Source organism: Styela clava, chromosome 15 (genome assembly GCF_964204865.1).
Source record: "Styela clava chromosome 15, kaStyClav1.hap1.2, whole genome shotgun sequence".
NCBI classification, from domain to species: Eukaryota; Metazoa; Chordata; class Ascidiacea; order Stolidobranchia; family Styelidae; genus Styela; species Styela clava.
Window position 1 is genome coordinate 16,086,273 of NC_135264.1, and position 23,772 is coordinate 16,110,044.

General features: G+C 33.5%; 1 protein-coding gene across 2 annotated transcripts in view; it reads left to right on the top strand.

Moving 5' to 3' along the window:
• The window catches only part of LOC120333760 (uncharacterized), a 199,786-nt gene that overhangs the window by 79,469 nt on the left and 96,545 nt on the right, over positions 1-23,772 (top strand). For both annotated transcript variants that reach the window (XR_013480553.1, XR_013480552.1), the window contains exon 4: positions 2,146-2,332. The gene's annotated coding sequence lies outside the window, so the exon portion shown is untranslated. The remainder of the gene's footprint in view (positions 1-2,145; positions 2,333-23,772) is intronic.

Sequence of the window (23,772 nt, forward strand, 5' to 3'; positions counted from 1 at the left end):
AACGTAAAAACCCTAATTCTCAAAATATCGTTTTCAATTTGTTCAATAACATGTCAAACATTATAATGGCTTCCGTAGACTTGTCGAACGTGACCAAATTTCATGACAAAAACAATCTTAAAATTAAACTTTAGGATAACTTCTCTCACTTTCTTATAAGTAGCACATCATAAATATACAGAAGAGTAACGGAAACCTTTGTAATGTAGCTCCGTGCTTCGTGTTGTTTTGATGAAATCCTATACCGATATATTTTTTAATGAGCGACCTTTTCAGTGAAATTGACAAGTTCGTTTTCGAGATTTTGACCTTGAGATAAGTTCAATTACTTCTGTAATGATCAATACTTCACCGAAAATGTAGTGAATGAATTGTTGTGTAAGAATTTTTGTAAAATAAAAATGATAAACAACATCACTAGCACGCCTAAATAAACTTTTAAAATCTTAACCTATTGTGTGGTGTTCTACATCTATCCCAAACCCAAATAGGATTGCGATTTTCTATTTACAAGGTTCCATAAAGTCCCTTTAACATTTCAATTTTGTTAGGAAGTCAGTTTTCAATATATCTTAACCAAGTTTGCTGTTTTTCAATCAGTAATTGTTCAAGTACTTTCTTTCACTTCATTTAATACATCTGTGAGGGCCAAAACAATATATGGTATCAATATATTCCTTCGTAATTTTGAAAATAGAGAGATTTTATGAACACCCTGTATTTCGATTCCCACCTTATGCAGTTACTATGCTTTAAATTAGCAGATCCGACATTGGGTTTCTTTTGTCGTAATAAAAAGTGTGGATCATGCCCGGTCATAAGAAGTAGCAAGTATCTTTCAATATTTACAAAGATATACTATTGAGAGCTACACTCTAGAATCTTTCTTTTTTTCGTTTCTGATTTCGCAATTGAGTCGTGACTAGCAATCTGCGAAAATGCAGATTTTTGCTCAATACTACATCGCTATCAAAACACGTAATTCCGGTATTTATTTTCGCCTGATATCGATTTAAAAATTGTCAAGTTTGAATTTTCAGGAAAACCAATGAGTTCGTGACTAAACTATTATAACGTCGTTGATGTTATGCACGTTTTAGAAAGAGTCGGGGATATTTCTACACAACTCCGGTTATCCGGCTCTAAGACAGCAATAATATACTCCGAAGACTCCGGACTTACATATATTTTGACTGTGGCTCAAGAGCGTAGTTAGCGCAAAACTTTGAACGGGAAAGAAATTTTGTATTACAACGTAATATGACAAATACTCGGCCTATCGCTCCGAACATAGTCAGATAGAATCAAGTTCATTTATCTCGTATGGTTCGTTTGGAATCTATACGATTTTTGAATTAATCTAGTGAGACAAAACACGTCGAGTTATCAGTGAATCACTTATGAATAGAGTAAAATAGTATAGACAAAGACGTATGAGTTTGTGTCTCACTGCAACGGCTGGGACTCCGACCTCAGCCGCAAATTGCGTTCATTTTTTACAATTTTTTGTGTTTCCATTCATGGCAAAACCTCATAAATCGTGCAATTGTTTGATTCGATAAGGATTCGCTTTCGTCACTAAACAAGGACATACCGCTTATTATTATTTTTTCAATTTGAATAGTCTTTGGGAGAAAAGGACTGAACCTGATCGACTTCAGTGCTGTTAAAAATATTAACTTTGTTTTTATCGCACTTTTGGTCTAAAAATGGCTCACGAAGCGTACAATACGTACATACATACAAATTGTAAATATTTTATTATAAATAAGAGTCCTAAGCCTGGATAAAACAGCATTATGCTAATTCATTAACAAGGAACTAAAATCATTTAACACGCATATCGAAACGGATATTTTTTCTCTTAAAATCATTGCTGGTTGTTGATGATATTGCGCAGCCAACAGTATTTCAGATTCAATTGGAATTGTGAAACGAGTTTTTTTTGCAATTTTTCCAAGTCATTTTTCTTAACGTAATCAAAAAGTAAAATATTTTTCCTAACGTAACCATGATGTAAAATATTTTTAAGAAATTCTGCTTTAGAGTCAAAAAAATGGCAATTAGATTACCATCTAATTTTTAAAAATAAATGATGAAAATATGTCAAAATACTTCATTGTGTGCATCTCTTCTTATTTTCAGACCTTCGTAAACATCGCCATAGACAATTCTAGAACATCGAAAACCATGTCTGGTACCCAAAACCTCGGAGCACGAAAAATAATATTTTTCTAAGTGATAACAACTGTCGCTTGTAACCACTAATGTTGAAACACACAAATTTAGCTCTTCACACTCCTCATTCTGGTGAGATTATATCAACATGCTGGTGAGTTTTGATGTAAACTGCAAAATAATGAGTTTTTGTGGTTTTCGAGTTGTACTATGTTCTTTTATAACGATCTCGGCAAAACTTTGGGCCAGATGTTATGCGGACGTGAAGAATACATGATAGCGAAGATACCACTTCATTCCCATCAGATTCGCATTACTCCAATATTGTCTCTCCGAGTTGGATTTAAACACCAAAATAAATAGCAAATTTGATTTTTGAAAGTAATTGTCTAAACACGAGTCTGGCAGATACGCGTACTCAAATTTGAATTATAAGAACTCTTCCAGATTCACGTCATACTATAATATTGCATTTTTGAACCGCAAAAGGATGAGAAAAGGTGTTCTGGAAACTCGATATCTATATTCTTGTTTAGTGGCAACTAGGTAGGATAGGATCGAAATTACATGTATATATATTCCAAGAAGAGAGGAAAGCCGATAAGACGGCTAATCATATGTCAAACCACGACCCCTGGTCCGGTTACCAGTTCATGTCGGGTATTGGATTACCCAGTCAGTTTTTTGTTTATGAACCTGCATAGACTTGTTAGTGGAGGAAGTCGTAACCGACCAGCGGTTACGTGTACCTCTCTACGGCGGCGAAGAATCCAGCAATCCTCTCCCACACAACCTACCCGCATGGGATTCGAACCTGCGAACCCACGCAAGGTAATCAGAGATCTTGAGCAAACAGCTACGTGCTCACAAAATAAGTTATCGATACAGAATTGACATTTCCTAATCCAATAACACCCTTTTTATGTTTGACTGAACTCGAAAAGCTTTCGTACAAATATGTACACGTACGTGCTCAAGTACTGTAATAAAAAAACTCATTTTTCCGTTCTGAGTGAATTTCATTATTTTATTATATAAAAAGAAAAAAAGGATATAAAGATTTTTTGATATCAAGACAATATCATGTATACAAGTTATTGTATATTTGTTTTACCCCTGGTGTGATTTTGAGGCAGATTTGACGTCACGTATTAATGTTTACATTAATATTTTGGGTGATGGAATGTAATTTGTCTTATATAACCTGTGGTGAATGTTTCCGCTCTGCAACAAACTAACTAAATCTGTGGATTCCAACTTTTTTCGTTACATTCCTCACTTTGCCCATTTTGTAACTCTTTATCCCTCCATCATCATGCCTAAAACTACTTTATTTGTTCCGATTCGTAATGGATCCTCAGCTAGTCTTATGCACAAGTCGCGCTCTCGATTTTGATCAGTTGAGTAGTTTTAAAGAGTTCTTAAATAAGTAATATAATAACAATAAAGAAATAAAGAATCTTAGTAATAAAATAGCAAATACAAAGCAAAATACCCGGTTGGTAAACATTAAAATAGAGATGATAACATCAGACGACACATATGATTGCCTTTCTTTTGCGTACTGAACAGTAATAATAATACTCATATATCGTAACGTCATGTTTTTAATGGTGTCGTGATTTGCATAAATTTACATGAAAGGCATCCCACACTAATAGCAGGTATATTTGTAAGCTTTCGACGGATCACGGTCTGACTTCTTCAGTTGTTTAAACAAGATATTACTTAATCAAACAGAAATAATTCAATACAATTGATCAAAATTATTCGCTGTTTGTTCAAGTTATATCATGATTTGTCTGAGGAAGTTAGTCTAGGATTTTACGAAAGCCTACAAATATACTTTAATAGCTATTTCGTGCAAATACATGTTATTCGTAGTTACGTTAGTTTTGGATTCACGATTCATTTTATCCCACGTCCTATATGCTAATAATGACATTTACGCAAATCATACGCACGTTTGACGCACGCATAGCTCTTTACGTAAGGCGTTCCCTATTTACTGTCAAAACTACGTATTCGTACGAAAATTAATTTACCAGAATATAGCCGGCCGTATATAATTTGATTTTTCGATTTTTTATCTTCTTTTTATCACTTGTACATATATGACATAGATAGAAAATCCATCATTCCCATCATTATCTTTAAAAATCGCCGTAAACCCGCCTGCGGGAGTTTATGAATGAATCTATTTTTACATCACAATGGGTTCATTCATTGTCTCGTTTCAGACGTCTGGGTGTATAATTCGCCTATTTAGTCATAATAAGCAAATTTTACAATAGGGTCATTCTCAACCACTGTGAAAATATGTAAAAAATGCAGTTCCTATTCCAAAAACCGAAAATATAGATCTGTAATACGATTTCCTTATATGGCATGGCCTTCCTATAGAATATTTCATTTTAAAGGATTTTTATCGTCTTTAATGATGATGGAATGCATTTTTTTGCAAATTAAAACCGCATTTTGAACTTTGGGACAAAAACACTATTTTTCTAAACGTAATATTAATTAGTGTTACTGTAGGTTGCCGGTTGGGTATAGATAGCGATATACCACAACTTCACATATTACGTAATACAAGGTTTTTCCACCTTTTTGATGAAACGGTACTCAAATGCAGTATTCCAAAGGCCCGAGAAACTCTGAAATAGTTATATTGTCTTATGCATAAAAAGTGAATAACCCGAGAAGCAAATCCAAAACAAAGTAATTACAAAAGTGTAGCAATTTTATTAATAAGGCCAAACTAAATAGGTGTTTGATTATATTTAAACAATATGCATATATTAGAATATAGTCTCTCGGTTTGAATGTGAACTTGCAGAAATCTTGAACTTTACATAATTATAGAACCCTATGGTGACGAGAAATCTTGGTTGTAAACCGCTGTCATAGAGTGATCAATCGCCTAGTTCGCTCAGAAACAAATGATTTATACTTATGGATATAATGTGCCTTTCCCTGGCCTTAAAGTTTTTTTAATATATTCGAATGTTTACTATACTGGCGGAATTCTGTTTGAAAATCTATAGTATAATGTGTGCAAATGAAATATGATATAGAATAAAAGTACATGCGTGTGTGTGAGAGGATTTTTGTGTATGTTTGAACACATGAAAGCATGTGAACGAGTAATATAAAGTCGGTTGCCTTAATTCTTCCTATTCATTTTTCCAAACTATCTTTCGGTTACACTGTTTTATCATAATTGCATTCTGTTTTTCATCATCGGTATTTTTACACTCTATTCTTTGGGTATATATGTGTGTTTATATGTATTGCGCACATAAATGTATATAATCATTGCACATAATATAGTGCAATAATATACCAAAGTATATATCTCTCTTTTAAACTATTTAGTTAGATATATATTGTTCATTATCTGGATATTTGAACTCCACTCGCTGTGTGTATATGTGTGTTTTTATATGTGTCTATGCGCACATAAATTATCCTTGCACATAATATAGTATCGAACTAACACATTCTATTTTTGTTCGATCAGGAAACGCCTGTCGTTTGTAAGATATTTTATCTACCTAATAAAGATGGATAGGATTCTTGTTTTTGCGGCACAACCTTGTTTGGGGTAGAAGCATCAATCTTGCAAATATATTTCCGCAAAAATGTAATCTTACGGTTTTTCCTTATTAGAATGTTTCGTGATAGAATATTTGTGAACCACCTATCTTACGGTGGGTAAATAGAATTTATCATTTTTTTCTTGACTTTATGTCCTTTATGTGAAATTTCCGCAAACAAGTAATTTTGCCATAAACCCGACTTTTGAAAATTTCTATCAATTCTTCTGACCTACAAGCTTCAGTCCAGTTGTTTACAAAAATTTAAGCGCATAAGTGCATTTTACTCATTTGTGAAAATTTCAAGTGTTGATCTGATATAATAACGTGAAGATGGCCACTAACTGGTTAATGTCTTCTTTGAAATATATGGAATAGCGACGGTCAAGTAGTTAGTGAATTGGATAATATTATATAACCATCACAGGACAAAGATCATTTATTAAACTAACCCATAAATGTACTCGTATGCAGTGGCGTATCTATGTAAAATAGCGGTCACGGAAAAGTTTGAAAATAATGCGCCCTCTTGATTGTAGATTGACAAATTTTAACGGCTGTTGTTGAACTGAGATACTTGTACGTTATTATGTTAGTAAAAATACGAGTTCTAGTCATTTCCAATTTGAAATTATTTTGTTATATTTCACAATAAAATTTTTTGCCCTTTTTGCGCCTTTTTTTGTCAATGCAGCGCCTATGGCACGAGCCATGGCTGCCATACCCTAGATGCGCCACTGATCGTATGTTTCCCCGACCCTTGACCCTAACAAAATTTTCCTTATTCTTGACTATGGCAAAATTTTGGATGTTTATTTTGCGAGTGTTTTGTGGAGCTGATGCTTACGAACTGGTACATCATCGTTGACTTTTTGCTGATTGGGTATTGTTACGGAAATAAACAAGGAAATCGATGCTCGAGTAAACATCTATAGAGTTAGAACAAAAGAAACCTGTAGAGATTGAAGACCTTATTTTCAAACCCAGTAATTCTTTGCGTATCATGATTTATTGTTTAGGATTTCGTTAGAATAGAATGTATAAAAAACTCCGCCAAAATTATTAAGGTACTGAAGGTACTCCCTTAGTGTATGTACCAGGTTAGGGATAGGTCATAATTTTTTTCCGATTTTCCGTATTTTATTTCTTTTACGAGTTTGGGGACTATTTGTATTAGCCAAGTGAATATACCCCATGCCCATAGGTTTCAGTCCCTTTACACAACTTGATGTAAAGTAGGCGAACAAAATTAGTTACCTCCACACTTATGGAGCGCCAAATTGAATAACAAAAAAGTCGACTTTGAACCAATATACACATAAATATTAAAAAACAATTGAAGAAAAGGACAATGTATACCCGCAAAAAAAGATTATAGTTATAATCTCTTTAAAGGCACAAAAACAACTAAAAAGTGTATGCAAATTATGTGCTTACTGGTAAACGCGGTTCACATATATAATCATCATCGGAGATTGAATACATGATATCCCATCCAAGGTGTCCCATGCCTTTACAAAACATAGTTGCTCAAATCATCGGCTTTATACAGTAACATGCGTCAAGCAACTTCAGACAACATTAATTTTCATTTGTCTATTTTCATCTGCTCAGGTCTAATATTTGTAAGATCGGGGATTCCCCAAACTGGGAAACGAATTTTAGGGGTCGCAAAGTGTACACCAATTTCACATGAAGTTTTAAATCTATTGTACTTTTTCATACTTTTGATTTGACACACAAATATTAAAACTAAGGCAAAAGAGAAATCTTACAACTTCAAAAATATACATGGGATCATAAAAGCGGCGCGCTTTCATATATCAATGCTGACTAAAGAGGGGTCGCGGAAAATTTCAATATATTAGAAGAGGTCGCGAACTCAAGAGTTGGGGAAGTCCTGTGTTAGATAGAATCCATTTTCACGTGGATTCTGTAAATACGGTAATCAATTTGAGGATTTATTTTTAAGTTCACGATATTTTTCTTGAGGAAAGAAATCGATTAGTAAACTCAGTTAAGCTGTCAAAACAACAGCAAATATTCCATAAAAAGACAATAAAAACCACAAAAGGATTAAGGCGACAATCACATCAAATGCACAACAACTTGAGGCGCAAATAACAACACAGTGAAGTGTATATAAACAACAATGGCTTTAGAATTGCATGCAAATGTACAAGGCCTCTGGCAGTTCTGGACAATAATAATAATAATATTTTTATACATTCGCAAATTCACACACAAAAACAATTACTTTGGTCTGACGTTGTTTGACGTTAGTTAGAAGATATGTACAGAAATATATTTATGCAGCAAGGCTCTTGAATCGGTGCTCCAGAAGTATGCGCACCAAGATGCCTCACAACCCGAATCCTAACCGGTACACACATACTATGTTCAGGTTGTGCGCCATTTTGGTGCGCATACTCCTGGAGGTCCTATGGATCATTCAAAACAGTGGTTCTCAAACTTTTTAATCCGCGCCCCATTTTTAGAATTTGTCAAGTCCAACGCCCCATATCGAAAATAACTCTCTAACAATAATCTATAAATAACAGATAGTAAGTCGAAATATGTTTTATTCAAAAAACAAATTAAAAATACGAGTACATAATGAAGAAATGTAAACAATAAATAAGTGTAATATACAAAATAAGGCGGGCAATATCAAATCTAACAAATATTTCTTTTTTAAATTAGCGCCCCGCCAAAAGGGTACTCTCTCCCGTAGTGTGTGTACCAGGTTAGAGTTAGGCCATAATATTATTCTGATTTCCTTATTTTAGTTCTATTACGAGTTCGGGGACTGTCTGTGTTAGCCGAGTAAATATATCCCCTGCCCATAGGTTTCAGTCCCTTTATAAAACCTGATGTAAGTAGCCGAACAAAAATAGTTATCTCCATATTGGTACACACACTTCTGGAACGCCGCCAAAAGAATAGCAATACCATTTTTGTAAAGCGCATCCGGAGGTATTAATTTCATCGTAATTAAACAAAGAAAATTAAAACCACAATTTTTATTATTGCGTTAACGAATAACAATTAATAAAGGAGTTTTTTTTAACAATTTTCATATTCAGCGCATCAAAATTAGAACATAATATTGAGGAGGTTGGATATAATATGAAGCCATTATCACATTGTAATTACGTCACACAATATGACTTGTCCTTCACAACTAATCATTTTTAGCACTCATTTATGATTTGTTATTGTCGTCGTTGCCATCATACGTTTCTTCTTATATGCCAAACTGATCTTTTTTTAAATTTATAGTGAATAACTGTAGAAGAGACTTTTCAAAAGCTATTACTTTCACATTTCTGCATATTTTTTCTTGTCTACCTTGGACCGCTTGTCATAAATTATATTGCGCTGATTTTTAAAAATTCGCCACTATGTATTTTTTTTTATAACGTTCGACTATATAATTATCATGGAGAGAATTACATCGAGTTTGTCAGAAAAAAAATTTCTGCTTTGCAACATTGGCAATTATTTTATAGGGTGTTGAAAAAGTCTTAATATTTTTTGAAATTGCAATTTTTTCGATCCCATATATTATTTTAGTCCTCACTCATGTATTGAATGAACGAAAAATACTTGAACAATTAGTGATTAAAAAACAACAAACCTGGTTAAGATATATTGAGAACTGACTTCATAACAAAATTGAAATTGGGAAGGGAATGTATAGACATTGTAAAGAAAAAAGTTCAATCCAGTTGTTTGCTGAAAAATCAATTTTTTGAAAATGTGGCAACCTTGGGTAAAGACCATTACCTCGATAACTATAACAGAAAACCATAGATTACTGTATGACGTGCCGAAGGTAGTTTCGGTGATTTGTTGTTGTTATTTTATCGCGATCGAACCGTGAAATTAAAAATATCAAACTTTTTAGTCAGACAACACTATAGTAAATTCGTAAAAAATTTACTCAACTCTTGTAGTGATTTAGTGCAAGGGTGGAGCTCGTCAAGAGGTTGACTATTACAATAATTTTATAAAAATTATTTATTAGAACTCATAGATAATGTGATATTTGAATTGCCACCTTGTTGCCACCTTTCGACGCTACCGTTGTCAAATTTTATTGATGCTTCTTTGCACAGTTACAAAATGAGCGAAGTCAGTATTTCAATGAGTAAATGAATAGCGTAAGGAGTCTCTAGGTTCCTCTCACGGCGCCCTGGGATCTTTGACGCTGGATATTTAATTCACAATTTTTAATAGCTGTATGCAAGTTCATTGCCGATAACCAGGTTATTATTAATTAGATTAAATATATACAAAAAAATTCATGTTTTGATGAATATGATAAATTCGAAAAAAATCGAGGAATTAATCATTTTAATGGTTTATTTTGTATAATGCAAGATGTGTCATCCCGCGTTATGCGGTTTAAAACGAATAGCTTGCGTGCGAGATACAAGATTGTAATCTGACTCTAATATTACTCATTTATCACCTTAAACTAACACAATACTTCTAAAAATAGTCGAAAGTTTATATATTTTTCGCGTATTTTCAAGAGCTGTTGTAAGAATGATCAAACGGCCAGAGATAAGTTTTGTCAATGATTTGTTTTTGGTCGCGATTGTTGGAGTGTTGGAGCGATTGACTTGTAAAACAACTTATATCGCTTGAGTCTGACCAGTTTGCAATAGCCTTTCAAAAATGGGAACCTGAACATCATACGCCAAAATTGCGAGAGAGGGGGGGGGGGGGGGGGGGGGTGGTTCTGACATTTCAAATTGACCAGTTAGACCGCATCAGCTAGTGGGTAGGGCTGGGCATTTTTGAATACCTTGTGATTTCAGAATCGAATCGAATAATTTTTTCGAATCGAATCGAATCTCGAATACTTGAAAATATAAAATTGTAAGCGACTTTATCATAGTAATTGGTCCTCTCAACAAATGAATTACTGAAGACATAGAATAAATCACTCAGATAGATTACTGAGCGTTCACACAGAATAACAAACACGTTTTATCAATAACTCACTACAGAAAATAGTCATATGTTAGAATTTCGTTGAAAAATATGACTTCAATGAAAAAAAAATTGGGGAATTCACCTCGACCATTAGCCGAAAGATAAAAACAAGATAGCGGCGATTTGAAATTCCAGTCTGAACCGATTTGAATAATTTACTATTCGATTCGATTCGAATATTCGATTCGAAATGCCCAGCCCTACTAGTGGGCCCAGAGGCCGAAAACGTGTCTTGAGAGTTTAAAAAGCGTTTCAAGCTACGGAAAATGCTATGTGTGATACAGAGAAAAAAATTCTAAACGGGGGTGGGGGGGGGGGGTTTCCCTGACTACGTCCTGAGCCTTATATACAGTACGCTAAGCCTAGGCATTGATATATTATCCCAATGAATATTCCAATAGCTTTTTCGGTGAAGGTATAATAGGCTGCCATGTATGAACAGCAAAAGCGGTTACATAAGACGTGTGGTGTCAATCGAGTGCAAAGTAGGTGCTGCAATACTATTTAAATATTAATGTTGGTGTATTTGTGTCGCAATCTATAAGCTAATGGGCCAATGTAGTATATCAACCTATGAGCGGACACATAAATAAAATCAAACGAAAACAATATAGATATAAATATACACGGAAAACAGTAATACATAATAAATTCCATTTTTCAACGTAGTAAACAATTGAAAATGAGGTGAAAATAACTGTACGTTATAAAAATTTGCCCTTTCGGCGAACGAAAAAAGATTATGTTTATGTACATCATATTATAGGATTATTGGGGCGTGTCATGGGTTTAACAACTTACTCGCTGGCTATTGGTTGAAATAATATATGCAACGATTGGGTCTGGCGAAAGTGCTAGATTTTGCTGCGCGTTGTCATTTTATCTCTTTCTATATCTTTTGTCTCACAAACACCTAGGTTACTGTGGATTTAAAAAAAAATTGTTTCTAAATAGAAAATATGAAAAAAAAAAAAACATCTTTACCGGAGGAATCGAAGTTGTTTACTTATGAATATGCACTCTTCGATCAAAAGCATGATAAAACTACGACTTACTCTTGGGTATATCTGGTAATCCACACTTGCGAGAGATAACAAAAACAGTCGGACATTACGTTTTCTCTTTCTCCTCTTTTTATTTCTCTCGCCTTGGGGATTAGAAAAGATATTTTTATTCCAAATAATATAACAGCGCTAGAGCACAATCTTGTCAATTGACAATAAATCTTTCTTCCAATAAAAGTGGAAAAAATGCATTTTCGATTAGTCAAACTTTTAGTTATTATGCTCTGTTTAAATTAATCTAAAACAGTGCTTCCCAGCTAGATCGGGAAAACAATGTAACAATTAGAATTATGAGTCTGTATCAGACTTGATCTGGGAATATCAAATTTGCAAGATCAATTTTCGCATTAATATACTAAATTGCAAAAAAAAAAGGGGTTGATAATTTTTTTCCAATTTTCCTTATTTTAGTCCTTTTATCAGTTCGAAGACTAGCCAAGAGCCTCCCGTAGTATTTATACCTAAAATTATGGCCTAACCCTAACCTAGTACACATGTTACATTCCGATGTCCGCCATCTTGGTTCGCATACTTCGGGAGCACCAAAATGTGTAAATATTACGTTAAACTTGGTATTTTAGGTATAATGGTGTAAAATGAGACAAATGGGCCTGATTTTTCCATAATATTTGTCGAATGAATAAAAAAGTTGATTTTTTAAGACACAATACTCAAATCAATACTCCGGAATGGAATTGTCAATCAATTAGACGATGAAATTAAAAACATTTCTAAGTTAAGCTTCAACGGAGATTTTACAATAATATTGACTGAGGAGATGAATATATTGAAGTTTTGAAGCATAAGTGATTAAAAATTGCAATCTATCTAACGACGACACAAACTAAGCTTTTCATAAAAAAAATATATGAAATTGGGAGATTTTGAAAAATAACTTTTGTTCCGCGATTCAGTTTTTTGCGTCATCAACAAGGAATTCTACAATAATATTTATCAAATAGATTCAATGTTTGGATGATTCAATAATTATTTAATTACATAATACGACGTTAATTTACCATTTATCCAAAATATTCGATAGCAACCATACTCAAAGGGCTAAAAAAAGGGCTGGGTAGCACTGCTCTAAGATAGGGGGGGGGGGGGGGGGGGTTGAATCCTCAATTGCTTTTAAATTTTTAATAGTTATAGATAGAAATGCCTCATTGCAGCCTTTCGCTTTGATACGTTTTCAATGTTTTTCCTGGCTTTCTGAAGCTCGTTTAAACCGAAATTTGTGCAGTGGAGGTACCGGCACAATATTATGTTTTTATAAATTTGCCATTTGTTTTGCTAGTTATACAGTTAATGTAAAAAACCGTAATTTAATTTCGGCTCTCTCTTTTTTGTTTAACATTCACAAATGCCGAAGTCAATTGTGACAATATTAATTCGTTTTATTTTTCAACTCTCGAGATTAATACAAATAATTTCCAACTGTAAACAGTCATATATAAGCCATTCCTTATTTGTCGAATAGGGAAGCGTCTGCTGAAGTAGTAATTGGCGTAAAAGAAAAAAATGTTCTGTGTTTGCGGGTTAAATTCTCTAAAGTTTTATCAGAATTAGTGACATTCCCAAATCCGCGAGTCGAGATAAAAGAAACTCACCACCGCACCTTTTGTTACCAAACAAATCATTTTTCTTTGATAGACTATAATCTATTTGTCGAGTCATAATGTAATCGCAACAGATCACACATGTGACGCAATAAGTAAATGTAATGTCACAATGGTATGTTTGTTTGACAATTATTACGTATAATTTTGCACCTAGCAACCAATATTTCTCCAAATATAGCCTAAATATTTGATCGGAAGTCAAAGAAAAACTCGAACAAAAATTACCATATCTGTAAAATATCTTGTCAAAGTAATAAATAATACAATAAACCGAGAATTTAGAGTAAACTGAAATCACAGTTTTGAAATAAATCTTTGAATATTATAATTGATAGCTAGAGAGAGAGAGAGAGAGATCTTTCAGATTTGGATTTACCTTTCCCAGCATTGATATATAGTATAAAACTATGTGTTTGTTGTTGCATGAAACGGAGTCCGTATGGCAATAATCCGGATATGGTTGTGGCCGCAGGAATTGCAAGTTTCTGAACTTTGTCACAATGAATGTAATTATCTGGATGGATTAGTATTATTAACCAACGTTCCTCGGTGCTATTCTATTCAATTAAAGAGTCCAGCTGCACACTAACACAAATGTATTTCTGTAACGTTTCGTCCGACCAGAGTCAGACTTCCTCAGACAAGCAGTTTACAACAATGGCAAGAAATAAATTTGCTAAATGAATTTGAAATATCAAATCAAGTATGACGTCACAATGCATAAACATTTAATTTGCATTTGCTCAAAACGAAACCAAGTTCGTTTATTTATACTAAATTTTTAAATGCCAGTGGTACGAAGCACTTGGCAGCTGGTCTCAATTATTGATTAGAAAAACACAAGTTAAAAATATACGCAGGCGAGGTAGATTGGATTAAAAACATACTGATCGTGCAACTTGAATTTTCACAAACACATTGAATGTACACAAAACACAGAACCTGATTTATATTCATTTATGTTATTATTATATATATCTGAGGAATAGATATGGTTTGCTTTAAAAAAAATGCTAAGAAATTATATAAATTCGGCACAAAATAAAAAGATTTATGGCGTAACGTCTTAACTATATAGCTACCCACTTGAGTTAGAAATTTTTCGAGTAGAAATCCCCACGATATTTACATAAAGTCACCTCATTTATTTATATATTTTTGATTTACGTAACAAGCAACCTGATTTAAATTTATCTATTTTAGTCTGTTTGAATCCTACATAATGCTGTTCAATTAAGAATAAGATTACTAAAATAGAATAAGTTATTCCCAGGAGTTTCTACGTAACCAGCACAAAACCCAATAATGAGTAAAATGAATAGCGTGACGTTGCGTAACTGAAATAATTAATTCAATATACCGTCAACGCGTCTGTTTCCGCGGTGAACCTTTCAGTAAGCCAACTTTGATATACGAACGAATCCTTTTTTATTTTCTTACTTCAACCGTTTGTTTCGAATTTTAAACATAATTTTTGTTATTATTATATGTATGCGGTATAGTTATGTTCTGGTTTAGAATTGAAATGCTAATAAATTATATAAAATCAGCACAAAAAATAAGATTCATGGCGTAACGTCCTATATAGCTACCCCCTTGAGTTAGAAAATTTTTGAATGAAATTCCTAAAATATTTACATAAAGTCACCTCATTTGTCTATATATTTTTGATTTACGTAACAAGAAACTTGATTTAAATTTATCTATTTTAGTCTGTTTGAATCCTACATAATGCTGTTCAATTAAGGATAAGATTACCAAAACAGAAAAAGTTAATCCCAAGAGTTTCTACGTAGCCAACTGAAAAGTCAATAATGAGTTGAATAAGTAGCGTGACGTTGCGTAACTGAAATAATCAATTCCATATACAGCACAACACATCCGTTTTCGCAGTGAATCTTTTTATAAGCCAACTTTAGTACACGAACGAATCTTTTTTTATTTGCATACTTAAACCGTTTGTTTCGAATTTTAAACATAATTTTCCTCAGATATCTACATATCAGATTATTTATTTTAGAATGTCCGCAGAAAATCAGTTTTGATACGAATTCCTTTCATATTTGCTCACTTCAACCGCTTGTTTAGAGTTTTATCATATACGAAAAAAATGGGGCTCCCGAAGTATGCGAACCAAGATGGCGGACATCGGAATGTAATATGTGTACTAGCTTAGGGTTAGGCCATAATTTTAGGTATAAATACTACGGGAGGCTCTTGGCTAGTCTTCGAACTGATAATAGGACTAAAATAAAGAAAATTGGAAAAAAAATTATCGCCTAACCCTAACCTGTTACCCATGTTACGTTCCGATGTCCGCCATCTTGGTTCGCATACTTCGGGAGCACCAAAAAAAATTATAGCAAAATATATATAATTCTCTGGACTTTCGGGTCTTTAAATATATTTTCACCAGTAATAATGGATGTGAGGACTCATCTGTTCGTAGCCAGCGGACCCACTAAACCAGGGGTCGGCAACCTACGGCCCGCGAGCCGGATCCGGCCGCGACGCTTCACTAAATTATAATAACAAGCATCCGCTTGTTCCGTATTATGACCTAACAATTATATAATTCACAATTACTCGTTTAATAAGCATATAATTTAATTATAATTAAGCAAATAGCAACAAAACGCAGAAAAGTTGATGCTAATGGCAAAGGGTTCAATGGCGCTGAAAATATTCAAATGGAATTTTATGAGATGCAATGAGGAAATATATCTATATTATATTCGAGAGATGTATCACTGCTTGATTATTATTATAAAAAGTACCATTCGTTCGGTTTTACAACTTTCTGAAAATATGTAGGGCCCGCCAATGACATACAACCTTAATTTTGGCCCGCGAGCGACAAAAGGTTGCCGACCCCTGCACTAAACAATAAAACGCATTTTGAAAGTTTTTTGTTCATGTGGAATTTACGGTACTCCCGTATAGTGTGTGTACCAGGTTAGGATTAGGCCATAATTGTATTCCTATTTTCCTCTTTTTAATTCTATTACGAGTTCGGGGACTGTTTGTGTTAGCCAAGTGAATATCCCCCTTAGGTTTCAGTTCCTTTACACAACTTAATGTAAAGCAGGCGAACAAAATTAGTTACCTCCATATTGGTACACACACTTCTGAAGCGCCCAATTTACTAGCTTATAGCTGTTTACCTGGTGTTAGACCAGAGCTGTTTCAGGTATCGGTCTAGTATTTATAGCTCATTGTAAAATTTATTATAAAGAACATTTTGAATTTTGGCATTTTAGCGGTCGCCCATAACTTCCTTCAGAGTATTACTTCTTTCACAATTATTTCCGAGTGAGTGCACATGACTTTGCTGTGATTAAATTAACTTTTAATAAACGTCAGGCCACACCCCTTGGATTGATTATATTATCTAAATTTGTTAAATCGTCGAAATATTTCCGTCCACAACCGCAAAGCGCACCCAACCTCGAAATAAATTCCCATAGCCTCCTTTATCAATTGCATTATCAAATATTATGACAAGACCATGGATTCCTGTTTGCTCTGTGCTCTGTTTAATTAATCAAAAAGACGACGTCGTGAGTTGAAAATGTCTCGCTAAAGCCCAAACTCTCCAAGGTGTAACAAACTGTGTAACCATGAAGTCTGACATAAAAGAATTTCAATAAACTTGTTAACTTAATACATATTAAAGAATTCTTGTTTAGGCTTTTTTCTATTAGAGTGCGCTTTACCCTAGAAAAGTTAGGAACGTGTGATATTTTAACGCCGGCCTGCAAGAATGCAAAATATTCCGACATCTGGCGACGAATATATTTCGCAATATGACGTAATATTAACAACATTGTGATGTCAAAATTAGGAGACGATAACCAGAATTCATAATTGAATTTGCTACATTTCTTGAATACTCAGCATTGTTAGCAGATTTAGATAAATTTAAGTATATACAAGTTCCTAAAGAGTCATGTGGACATAGTTATCAACATTATACATGAAGTGGACTTACAGATCGTTTTTTTCTCGATTTTTGTCATTCGTAATATTGTTGTAAAGTCTTTTCGTTCTTCGCACACAACCAATGCATGAACTAATGGTGAACTAATTGCTCACAATTTCCCACCAGTAAAAATAGAAGTGCCTGATCGAAGTATGTTGTCTCTTGGTAATCAATGCATGTTCATCAGAAGTATTTGCCAGTCGTAAAAGCCTCGGCTTGTCAGCTTGTCACGCATAATCGCATATCTTTATTTCTAATAAAGCAAGACATTTTCGAATATACAAGGAGGTATTATCACCTAACAATAAAAAGATTCCGAAGGAGTGGTTATATTTTGATTATTACATCACACACCTTCCGTAGATCAATTCGCGCCAATGTTGTTTGTATATGCGCGATAATAGCGTCTATCAGACGCCTATAAAGTCAGATTGTAAACTTTATTTCGACACTATGCAGAGCTTGTTAGGGTTTCTAATGGCGCCAAAACCATTTTCAAAAACCATTAAATTTTATTTGCTAATGATATTATAAAAAAACGTTGAATTAACCAAGCGTAATGTGTATTTTGAATGTCCAGATTATCTAGGGACTCTTTTAAATTAGGAGGTTCTGAAATTACTGTTTTTGTTTTTTAACAGTGTCCTACTATACATATTTGGAGACACATTATCCTTAATACCTATATTAAAAAAAACTCTTTAAAATATTTTTTGAATGCCAAACTATGCCTAATTGACTTATGTATAATTTGATTACCTGCTGCCGTAGTTTGGCCATGAATATATATGCTATATTATGTGTTGATCCTTTCATAGTATAACGCGTAAAATTTGACAAATATTATGATGGAATAGACAAAAAGAATTCCACTAGTCTATGAGCAAACAATGAAATATTTAAATGCCTCCTTATCGTCTATTCAATCATAATTGGGAATTTTTAGCGCTATCATTTGATGCATTGTTATGATATTGTGACATGTTTGCAAACCGGGTGGATTTATGACATCGCAATACATTATTGATATACGTCAAAAACATGATTATTTGAACACATTACAATGGAATAATTAGACAAGAATGCCTTCTAAATAAAAAATGGAGAAAACATATTCTCCTGGCGCCAATATAGTTTGAGCCATATTCGCTAAAAATCGGAAATTACGTCAATATGACGCAAATCTGACGCATTTTCCCTTTTACTAAAAATAAAAAAATATTAATCCCTAACTAAGGTAAGTTTTGCATGCTTTTACAATAATATTATTCGAATAGACGACATTGAAGTTCTGATAATAGTGATGGAGAATATAAAAATGTGGGGGCTCCCGAAGTATGCGAACCAAGATGGCGGACATCGGAATGTAACATGTGTACTAGGTTAGGGTTAGGCCATAATTTTAGGTATAAATACTACGGGAGGCTCTTGGCTAGTCTTCGAACTGATAATAGGACTAAAATAAGGAAAATTGGAAAAAAATTATCGCCCAACCCTAACCTGTTACCCATGTTACGTTCCGATGTCCGCCATCTTGGTTCGCATACTTCGGGAGCACCAAAATGTGTAAATATTACGTTAAACTTGGTATTTTAGGTATAAATGGTGTAAAATGAACCAAATGGGCCTGATTTTTCCATAATATTTGTCGAATGAATAAAAAAGTTGATTTTTTAAGACACAATACTCAAATCAATACTCCGGAATGGAATTGTCAATCAATTAGACGATGAAATTAAAAACATTTCTAAGTTAAGCTTCAACGGAGATTTTACAATAATATTGACTGAGGAGATGAATATATTGAAGTTTTGAAGCATAAGTGATTAAAAATTGCAATCTATCTAAAGACGACACAAACTAAGCTTTTCATAAAAAAAAAATATTTGAATTTGGGAGATTTTGAAAAATAACTTTTGTTCCGCGATTCAGTTTTTTGCGTCATCAACAAGGAATTTTACAATAATATTTATCAAATAGATTCAATGTTTGGATGATTCAATAATTATTTAATTACATAATACGACGTTCATTTACCATTTATTCAAAATATTCGATAGCAACCATACTCAACAGTAGGTTCATACGCTAAATGAGGGTTGAGTCACAATGATTGAACATCGAACATTACCTAAATATCACGTCAAAGTGGGAGTGCTCTGGAGAAAAACATCAGAAATAAAGTAATTATAAATACAGGATCTTAATTTTTGTGAACTCAATATATTTAAATTCACAAACACATTAAAAAGTGTTCGGTCACAATAGCTGAATTACTCAAGTATGATGTACAACTGAGCAATCTTTCTGAAACATGTCTGAAATCGGACAGTTCAGCTTTCATTTTATTTGTCTATTATGACATTGTTGTGGAGACACAATGAGAATTGATTCAAAAATATTTTGCCATTTTTTTTGGAATAAATCACCGCATTGTAACTTTGAAAAAAATAAATAAAATTCCTTCCTTTACTAATTAGGTTTTAACGATTAACTCTACAGACATGGATACCGATAAAAGATTTTCTAAATATTTTTGAATTTTGAAATACGTCAAACCTCGCATTTTTTTGTGAATTAGGAGTGCTTCTCTCTAAACCAAATAATTCCCGGAAATGATTCTAAATTCTGAGTAAAAAGTATTGTTTCGCATTATACCGTGGATGTTGGATTCTGATTACTAATTATCGTCAGTAAAGTAGTATTTTTTTAACACGAAATTTTCCTAATTCAATTTATTATAAAAGATTTTTTTCGGAATTTATCTACGGAAAAAGAGGCAAACAAACTTCATATTGAGTAGGCTAATTACAAAACTTAATACCACGACATTATTCGTTTATTTGGGTATCCACTGTATTCCGATATTCAATTCTTCATGATTACCTCATTTTTCCTTTATCGTTCTTGCTGTAGGCCCTGCACCGGAACTCGGATATTTACTTTCGACAAATATTAGCTGGTCTAGTCATAAGATAGCCATGTGACCATTAACAATAATGCCCATTATCACATGACAAACAACCATTCCAATAGTTATTCACATTCGATTCGTTAACAAAAAACAATTTATTTACTTTAAATAAATCAGTGATTCCCAGCATTTTTTTTATTAAATTCCCTCCTTCGCATATTGTGGAACTATTTATCCCTACCTCGCTATGTATGAAAAGTACTTTATTTTTTCTTAAGCTACGGTTAGACGCACTCCCGTCTATAAAGAGTGCATATATGCAGAGTGTCCCAAAATGAGTGAAACTTATCAATTCAATCACCAATTTTATGGGTTTAATTTATTTTGGGACACTCTTTATTTTAGTAATAATGACAAACTAACGAATATCAGTAATACGATAGCAAATACAAAGCAAAATTCCGTCCCAATACGTCCGAATTCCACTCTGGGAAGGAATTCCTCACCGATTGGAAACCGACCTTTAGATCAATAAACAGTATTCACATCTGGATAGTATTGTTACTAATATTATTAATCGTTATCGCGGAAAAATTTCATCCACGTGAAGTTTATAAATATTATCTGGATCTGTTATTCATTTTATCTCGCAGCCGAGGTCGCCAAACAGAACGTGTCCTCGAAAAATAAATTCTATTAAACTATAGCTCTTATCGAACAGACTATGTGCCCCTTCAGTTGTCACATTCACGCGCCTATGCGATGGCAATCCAACCCTATCTACTTACCACTAATGCGTTATCATAAAAGAATTCATATATCTACGATAAAGGGCACTCATCATATTTATTTTTCAAGTAAACTCAGTTACCAAGGCCGTTTTTTTAGATTTTTTTACTCTAACACAGTTAGCCATTTTCTACATCATACACTAGCCCTACTAAGTTATGATTAAATTAGAGAATATGGGAAGAGCTGACTCCGATGACCGTTGGTCGTATCACTTCCCCCAGTCTATACCGAAAAACCTTTCGTATGATGTCGCGTATGTATATTTTTATTATTGTTGCAATGCTCGTTTTATCTGATTAACGAAATATAAATCTCTCTCCCTCTCATTTTTTGATATTTTCTGATACCAAGCCTTCAAGAAAAATGCATTTACAACCAACAAATAGGTTTTATTTGTTTCTTACCTGGACGGTATTTTGTCAATAAGGATCTCAAAATTTCAAGATATAAACGTTATCTTGGAAACGATAATATGAGTTTTTGTATTATTTGCCGTAAATAGGTTATGTTGTTGCAAAATATTTCATTTGCTAAATAATAAATTGGAATATTTTATTTGATTTTGGTATTCAGGCTGTCACCAGAGTTCTATGCGCAAGTGCTAAACACATCGACACAAAATTTGGAGAAAATAATTTTATTCATTTGCGACTAAAAGTTTTTCTATTCTAACATTTATTACACCAATCGCAATTTTCCGAACCAATTTTCAGAGCCAGAACAGTTTTCGAATAATACCCGAAACATCCTGAGATAAATCTTACATTATGAGTGTTCTGGGTTCATCTATATTACTTCATGTTACTTTTGCTGGAATTTAAATAAGTCAAGATATGTTATTGGATATTTACTGTCTCGTTTTTTTTAAATTTTTACTATCTTGTCAAGTCTGGTGACCTTGCATTTTTAAGTGAATAAGCAACTAGAATTTGATAACTAATCAATATACCAAAAAAATGATAAAAATTAGATTTATATTGAATACCAGAAACGATGAATGTTCACTTATATTATCCCTTTAAAAATTATCCTGGATAAAACATTTCACCAGAAATCATCATCTCCATAGCAACTATTTCCGAACTTGTTCCAGCACGTAATGCATTGTTAGCGGGTCATGCTTGTGTCTCATATCGAGAGACAAGATTGGTAGCTGAACAATATTGTCGAACTGTTTCAGAAGATGGAACATTCCTAATTCTGTCAAAGAAATGTATTTTAAAGCTTCGGGCATATATGGATATACCGAAATAACGCGTATTATATACGGCCCGAATATGATTTTTTGCAGCTAGGTAAATACTTTGCGAATGACACACGTCGCATAAGTAAACAGAATTCTTCTCATAGTTCGCATATTTATTTACGTTACTGGAAATAACTTATTAATGATTCGATTAGAATGTTTAATTAACTGGATTCCACGCTGACCATTACGTAATTACGTAAACGTCCAACCCACCTGTGCTGACGTTTCCCAGAAATGAGCGGAGAGGAATATTTTTTTTTTCTGAAATACTATCTCATGAAGGTTTTCCAAAAACCCCGAAGAATGGCAATTTATCGGAAATAGTATTTATGAAAAAAAAGGTATCCCAAACTGATATCATTGCTTATACGAGGATGTAAATATCAGAGCTTCTTCGCGTTTTTTTTTTCGGAAAAAAGTAGACCTCCTTTTTCCTTCTCAGAAATATTATTTCTCGTAAGACGTGTTATTGAAATTAATCTCAACTTTCAATAAGTTATGACAAATTGTCTTGTTTAAAGCATTGTCACCCATATTTATTTTTGTAATACAATGATGAACTTGTATGTGGGATTCAACAATGCGGACCTTAAGTATACGAAGTCACGTAGTTTAATAAAAATACAACATTCGTGGAACTCTTTTTCTTTGTTATGTAATTTTTCAATTGTTCATATAATTTTGTAACGTTTTAAATCTGAATTTAAGTTATCAATCTTGATCTCATAAAGCAGAGTTGTGCAACCTTTTAATACAAGATGGGCAGTTACGAATAACTGGGGAAACCGCTAGCCGCACCTTAATTTAACATAGTCTTTCTGGCACAAAAATTTTGGGTATTGGTTTTAGGACATGCGTTGTTCGCTTTGCACAAGCTATCTGTTAGTGCATTGTAACGTAATAGACATAGAGGTTATAAATTGAACTCGGGTTTGGGCTGACGGATTGGAATTACACGTACTTACCATATTAAACTTGAAAAGCGGGTTTCGCGTGCCGCACACCCTTCAAAATTGGCACTTCTTTCTGGGCCGCACGATTTTTTCTTTTTGGGCCGCAGGTTGCACAACCCTTGTCATAAATCGTAATTCTCCTCACCCCTATTCAAAAGCCGGCGTCGCTTCTGTCGTCTTCATAATCAAAGGATTTCTACACACACACACTCATTGATATTTGCTGTGTGTAAACAATAGTCATTACAATGCATATTCGTTATCTTGTTGGGGAGTTTTCATATAGATAACTTTACACATGTTTTCTGCAATGTTGTCAATGAGAATGGCTCTCTGGGAAGTTATCTACATTCTTGCGTCGTTTTTCACGAAAAAAAATCAACTTTAAATCAACCTCATGTTACTATTCTGT